We start from the raw sequence: 7,566 nt of genomic DNA, 5'->3' as shown, positions 1-7,566 counted from the left end.
GTCCCAGCCGGGTCACCGTGCGGCTGGGCAGGGGATCCCCGCCAGCCCCGCCTGGTTTAATCGCCTGATGAGGTATCCAGTCCTTCAGGGTGGAATAAACCTGTACATTGAGTCCAAGCACCAACCCAGCACTGCCTGGACCGTCATGTTTAGTGATAAGCCCCAAGCTTTATCAGTGTGCCCAGTTTCTCCTCAGTACAACAAAAACAAGGACCCTAGAGAGGGTCCAGAGAGGCCGTGAAGATGATGAGGGGTSTGGAGMATCCCTTCCGAGGGGAGACTGTGAGAGCTGGGCCTGTTTATTCTGAGAAGACTCTTTTCACCGGTGCCCAGGGATGGGACGAGGGGCAATGGCCTTAAACTGAAACACAAGGAGTTCCACCTCAACACGAGRAAGAATTCTTTACAGTGAGGGTGGCAGAACACTGAACAGATGCCCAGGGAGGGAGACATTCCAAACCCACCTGGATGCATTTCTGTGCCACCTGCTCTGGGTGACCCTACCTGGGCTGGGGGGTTGGGATGAATGATCTCCAGAAGTGCCTTCCAACACCAACAATTCTGTGATTCTGTGATTCTGTGATTCTGTGATACAGGAACCAATCTCTTACAGTCAGCACTGGGTCCCTGGCACTGGAAACCAGGAACCTGTATTTTGGGAAATAAAAGTTACCAGCCAGGTGGACTCAGCAGACCCGAGCTGGAAGCGCCTGCCCGGGCATTCCCATCCCGCCGCTTGTGGGATGCTGGAAGAGCTGCTCCCCTCTTCACATGAAGACTCCCTTCAGAAGAAAGASTGGAATGCTAATTATCTCACATTGGAATGTTAATTACCTGTGGATGGGCAATGGTGCTTTCTTAACCTCACAATAGAAGCCTCGGAGAAAGAGAACCAGAACAGAGCCCCCTCTTCCTGAGCTGACATCCCAAATTCAGCACTGGTTTCTACCTGTCAGATTCAGCAGTTTGCAAATGGTGACAGAACTGCTGATGAATGTGGACSTTGGGATGCCAGCAGATTTTACAGATTCCATTATCCATCCTTTGCATATTTAATTATGCATTCTTACCACTCCTGTCCACCTGTTCAAGCTCCAACTCCATACCCACATTCCCCAAAGTACAAATTCTATATTACTATCCCTGTTAYTCCACTAACATGCCAGCTGGGTAGTTTCCAACTGCCAGATTTCAACCAGTGAGAGTGACTCCAGAGCAATTGAGACTCCTGAGCACATAAGAGATGTGTTCCCTTGAGCCCTGGGGCTAACAGGCTACAAGGAAGCYGTGCTGGCCCAAAAGAAAATGATCCTTCTGCTAGTTGAGCCACCTTCCAGCTTTCCCAGCGGAGTGTCTTTCCCCTGTCCACCACTCCGTGTCTCTGTCTCACACACATATGGTGCAGAGACACACATCTAACTAGAGCACAGGTCCTTTGGCCCTGGGGCACTTCACAGACCAACAGTGGCTCCCAGGGGTCACATAAGTGAATCAGACCCTGATGAAAATCTGCTGCAGACGCTCCTTTATCCTTCTTGCGTGCTCATTCTCTGTTTTTATGGTACTTAGAAGAAGAAACTTTCTGTTTCTTCTTCTATAGCTTTAAAGTGTTAATTTTATTATTTTTCTTCAGTTTATCTTATTATATAGGCAGGTATGTGTATTTATACTGTTTATGTGTATGTTCTTTCTTACCAAGATCCCAGCAGAAAAATGTTTGGCTTCAAAACCTCACATCCAAGTTCTCCTAAAACTGCACAGTCCCTTTTCCCCAGGTCTCCGTCTCCCAGAGTCCTACAAATGAGTTCTAAATATTTTCTTTCATAATGCCTTTTCTCTTTTATCCCTAGGAATACTTATTCTCCATTAAATGGTTCCACTTGTATCTGACCTCTTCCGCTGCAGCCTCCCCTCCCTGAATCCCATTTGGCCTCCATCGTCTCACAAAACAAGGAAAAAACTGCACCAGATACCATCGCTCACAGGGACAGGCTGAAGCTGGATCAGACAAATAAAACAATTCCTGATAAATCTCTCAGTTGCTTGAACTGATTTCTGAAATCATATGGTTCAGGTTGAAATTTCAATGCTGTTCAAGGTGCATTGATTACACAAATAATCTGCTGTTTGGAGTCAAAATCCCAGTAATAAACCTTGGCAGGTTTCCCAAGTGCACGACAGTGTCACCAACTTGCACCAGGGCTGAGCTCTGCTCACCACTAGAAAAGTTTCAGACTGTTGTTAAGCAATAGTCAAAATTGTTTCCTCAGCACAAAAAAAAGTATTGCTGAACATCTGGGCAATCTCATTGTGCTAGAAAATGAAAATGGATCGTATTGATTGCCTCAGCGCTGCATTTTGGCTGTCATTCTTCTGCACTACCGCTTCACCATCAGGAATCTCCTGTGCCTCTGCACCATTCTGCAGTTTATTTTTGCTTGGGTTAGGCATCAAAGCACTTAGACAATTTATGTGCAAAAGTGTTTTGAGATTACTTGAGATTTTCCTCAGTATGTTAAAAAAATGTCATTTTTAATTAGATTATGTTTACCACTTTGTAAAACTTGCAAGTCAATTAGGTTAAAAAAAAAAAAAAACCTGTAAAACAATGTTGAAGGTTATTATTAGCTTGAATATACAGTCCCATGTTCCATCAATAACTACCCAGCTGCTTGCTCTTTGTTCTTTTTATATGTATTTATATTGCTGCTATTGTAATCCAGTTTTATTGTGTTGTATTTCATCTGTAAGCAGAAAATCCATCTAAGAGGATAACAACCTACTGATGCCCACTAATGGAATTATTCTGTTAGCGAAAACAGTCAGTGCTTGTGCTACTGATGCCATAGGTCCAGTGCTCAGGGGTGATTCCCAGGGGCTTATCGCTTTTCTGTGGTTAGATCAGAGATACCTTCAAGGAGGATGCCCAAGGTTAGGGCACCTGAACTATGCTGTGACTGGAGCAAAGAAAAGAGAAATCACAAAGCCAGCACAAAGTTGGCAGAAAGCTCAGCACGGGTGGGGCCCAACAAATGGTTTCCCCCAGCAGGTAGAAAAACCCTGTGGCCAAAGCAGGCCCAGGCAGCCCTCGGGGTTAACTTCACCAGGAATACAAACAGCTCATCCCTGGATGGGACTTGGATCCCTACAGGGATGAGTCAGTGTTTGGATGTTTTACCATTAGCTACAGGGAGAGCAAGGGCAGGTCTCTAGCCTACAACTGGCAAGCAAAGCTTCATGAACTCTCAGGCAGTTTTCTTAGACAAAACAGAGTAATAAAAGGACATTTGAAACAAGGAAAATGTGGTTTTCAAAAGCCTCTTCCATGACCTCAAAAATATTTACTTACCATATACCACCTTCCCAATGTAAAAAAAAAAAAAAAAAGTGTAAATTTATTCTCGTAAAAGCAACAGAGAGAGGAAAAAAGTTAACATGATGTCATTTGAATCACATTTATTCAGACATACACTGTGGACCTACTGCTGGCCTTCTTAAAGGAAATATTGATGTCATCCTGTCCTGCTTCAGACCTGCAACATTTAAATGATACACTAGTTTAAACTTGAGGGTTATAAAATGATGCTACTTAAGCTCACTTAATACATTCTTTTTAACAGAGCAAGAGAGAATACTGCTTTTAAGCAACTTTGGTTAGTATGATTTGATCAGTTAAAAAAAAAAAAAAAAAGATTTTGAAGCAGACGCTGGCTTCCTGATTGTATCTGCCTGCATTGCTGAAGGGTAAGTGGAACTACAAAAATACTATGTTGGTTAAATACAGCACAAAATTTTGGGAGATTCTGGCATGAAAGGAACTCTACATATATCTATTTCAGCAATGATTCAGATCTTGAATTTAATCTAGGTGTTGTGAATCACCTACTAGGAGATTCTTCAGTTTTCTTTGACCAGAAAAAAAATGAGCAGCTCATTTAAGATGAAAGGCTCGTCCTCTTCCCCAGGCACACTCTCTATAAGCATATTTAAAAGCAGGCTTTGCCTTATCTAAAGCATACAAAGTTTTTATATCATGAATGATTAAATCCATTTCTTAATTTTGCACTCACAGTCACCATCTTTGTAGCTGAAGTAGATTGAAAGGCATTTTTTTAGTAACAGTGCACTTAACTGGTAAACTGAAGTATCTCAAATATAGCTATAAGGGTCTTTTTTCCTGGGACTGAATCACTTTCCTTACTTTTCTAGTAAGGGGTGAGTGAGTCTTTTTAGTACACTGGGACAGAGAATTTAGGAAAAAAGTCTCCTTGCAAGGTCTTTTACTTCTTCAACTGACCCCAAATAGTTGCAACTGCAGTGATGGACAGTTCTAGGACCAAAGCCTGTCTTCTGTCTATTGGCATATGAAGCTTTGCCTCTGATGCAAAGCATAAAAAAAAAACCCTTTCTACAGAGGACAAGAATGAAAACTTGGAAAATTCCCTCAGATGTGGGGGTGTTACCTGCCAGATCTTCAYGGGCTGTAGAATCAAAGGGACTGTGCCTTGAGTTCTACAGGGCACTGGAGACTTATGGCAATGGATGTCACACCATCATGTGCAGGGATTGTGTTTCCAGCATTAGGTGTCTCACAGTTTGTTACTGACAAGTCCTTCTCAGCACCTTCCTTTTCAGTCATCTAGAGCCAGAAGTTTTCACTCTACCAAACACATTCAGAGTTGCAAATCAAGACACACCAAAAATGTAATTGTGAAAGGCCTATAAAAAAAAGTCATTTCTGAACTGGAAAACTAGCTTTTTTTAACAGTCTCTGGCCCTTTCATTAAGTAAACACGTCAGTTCTGTCCCTGAAGTCACGCTCATGAAACTAAGGGTTTATAACAGCCGTACTAACACTGCATTATCTAATGTAATGCTCTAATAAATGATGATGTATCACGCCAGAAGGGTTTAATKTGAAACAGATGGTCTAAAGAAGGGAAACATAAGCAAAGTATTTCACTGTAATCATTCTCCAGGAAACAAAAGGGGATTTGATATTATTGCCTCAAGGACCACCTGCCCCCCTCAACGTTTTTGTCTTAGATAACAGTAAACTTTGATTTTGCTAATGAAGCACAGGTGCTGCTGATAGCTCCCAACAATGAAACAACTCAGGCATTTCTCCTAATCCTGATTAGCAAGTGAGAATTTGCTTTTGCAACAGCATATGCTGCTTTTGCAAAGTTCARCTGATCTCCCTTTGCACCATTTTCCTTTATTTTTCTGTTTCAGAAAGAAAAACAAATAGTTGCTATGGTCTTGACATTGTCAGCTTGAATTGCATTTGATAGTAACTGTCAYTACAGAGCATTTAATATTTAAGCACTGCAGTCTGTAAACCCAGCACAGCTTTTAGGTGCCCTTGCAAACCACTAAAAAACCTGCTCTGCAAAATTCCCTTAGCAGGAGAGAGAGTGCTCTGCTTGCAGAACCGTCTGCAATACCRTGACGTACATAATTACACACTTTARGAGATTTCTAGTTCTAAGGATCCTTTTAATACTTTACAAGAAATACAAAGGCAAAATTCTAGCTCCCCCAAATATCCTTTCCTATCTCTCTGCCAGGAGCTGTTTTAGATATTCTCTGCTTTACTTCAAAAAATCACCCTAGGGATGAGCTTGGCACAGGCTGTCTAAACCCCGCTGATTCTTTTTTTGGCAACAGCATTTAAATGCAGTGTTTTCACATACAGGCTGCATTGATGATGTGTAGGCAAAACCCTAGGATGGAATAGTTTTGGGTTAAGTGATGCTAACTCCAGGTCTGGAGAACCTGGGGGATATTGAGCCACACAGGTGACATTCCCTGCTGGCGACAGGGCAGAAAGAGCAGCTGTGGCTCCAATTTAGCCAGACCAGCTCTCCCAACACCACCCCCACTAAAGAAAGACCAAAGCCCAGCCAAGCCAGGCACTTAYTTACACTGTACCTACCTTTAAATGTATGAATAATCTTTCTGAAGKCAGTGGACCTTGTCAGTATTGCACTAGCGTGTAAAAACCCCCACACCGTGCAGGAGAAATAATGACCTTTGGAGAGATTTCATTTTTGTATTTCAAGCTTCTCTCTGCAATGCTGAACACTATTTCTTCCCCTCACCGCTAATGAAAAACTCAGAAACGCCTAAAGCAAGCATTTACTTGAGACTTCAGGAGCCACAAGCCTTTAAAATCCAAAGCATTGTGAGACCAGTCCAAATAGCTTGGAAGTACCAGAAGTTAATGGGATATTCAACTGTTTCAACACAGATGTGTGCTTAAGTGTCTCCTACACATTAGTCACACTATCTAGTAAGCTTGGTACAAAGTCAGGAGCTAAGAAATGTTTCCTATTCTCTTGACTCACCATGTGAGCAGCTCTTCTGTAGTAACTGGCTGAGCATTGTCCTGGGTGCTCTGCATTGTCTGTGTGTGCCTGGGTGTCCTTCAGACCCTGCAGGGATGAATTTCACCTTGGSTCACTGGATTTATGCCTCTAGGGAGAAAACCAGTGGAAAGATGAGTTTGTCCCAGTGAAAGTGTCTCTTGAAGAAAAAAGGGGTGAACATAGATCCACATGACTGCTGGAACACAGAAATAGCCTTGCTGAGCAGAGCACCAGASAGCCCARTGCYCTCTCCTGACTGTGGTGGTGAGCAYTGYTTCCAAATGAGAGGAGTTAATGCAGTTCCTATGTCTGATCAGTGCTTGTTCTTGTTTTTGCCTGAACACAAAATGCAAACACCAGGACTGAGGAAACAGAATCTAATCTCAGTTATGGCAGTCAGCACCTGGATCCTGTGGAAGTATTCCAAGCTTCTGTTGGTCTGAGATCTGTCCTACAGCAGAGCACACACACTCACAGTCTGAATCTCGTAGCTGGGAGCAGCACATAATGATGTTGTTTCACCTGAGAAGGGTTGGGTTCTTTATTTTTTCTATCAACAGTTAGAAAATCATAAAGAGCCTCTTCTCATATTACAAGACTCATTACTACACACGTCTTTCTGTCTCATTCTCAACACTAATAAGCACAGGACTTAATTATCTCCATTTATAAATAACTTTCCTCATCCTATCTCTGTCCAACAACATTTTGGCAGGCATCCTCAGCAGAAGATTTGAAATTATGGCCCTGCCAAAAACAATTGCTGCTGATGAATCACAGCACACACAAATGAAAGGCTGTGGTTGGTTTTATAAATATCTGGGCACATATATGTAAATGTATGTGTATATTTACRTGTGTGTGTGCATGTGTAATAACTTGGAAATTGCTATAGGTATAGATCAGGCAAAATGGCATTGTGGCTCTTTTTCTCTTCCAGATTATGTTACTGAACTTATTCCATCGATTTTCTACTAATGTATTCATGCATTTCCTAGAGAAATGTTAAGGAGCCTCAGGTGAAAATCAGCTGGCTGCATTGAGGCAGTCTGACCACCACATTAGTTTAAGTTATTCAAGTCACTAGTTGTAGGATTCAAGTGATGAATTTATCCTTAAGCATAGGATTAGGCAGTCATGGAGCATCCAAGGAATTCAGCTTCAAAAATCAAGGGATGTCAACCCAGGCTAAGGC

At 42.3% G+C, this 7,566-nt stretch overlaps 1 long non-coding RNA gene across 1 annotated transcript in view; it reads right to left on the bottom strand.

Annotated features, from left to right (window-relative positions):
- Nucleotides 1–3,415: 3,415 nt before the first annotated feature.
- The window catches only part of LOC130575288 (uncharacterized), an 8,868-nt gene continuing 4,717 nt past the window's right edge, over nt 3,416–7,566 (bottom strand). Inside the window, exons 4-6 of the long non-coding RNA XR_008965540.1 lie at nt 6,351–6,479; nt 4,464–4,660; nt 3,416–3,533 (exon numbers count right to left, since the gene is read on the bottom strand). This is a non-coding gene — a long non-coding RNA (uncharacterized LOC130575288). The remainder of the gene's footprint in view (nt 3,534–4,463; nt 4,661–6,350; nt 6,480–7,566) is intronic.

The sequence above is a fragment of the Malurus melanocephalus genome, unplaced genomic scaffold (assembly GCF_030028575.1).
Source record: "Malurus melanocephalus ecotype Western Australia unplaced genomic scaffold, MMel_1.1 scaffold_102, whole genome shotgun sequence".
Lineage (NCBI taxonomy): Eukaryota > Metazoa > Chordata > Aves > Passeriformes > Maluridae > Malurus > Malurus melanocephalus.
Note: the sequence above shows the minus strand (reverse complement) of the source record. Positions and strands in the feature narration are given on the sequence as shown.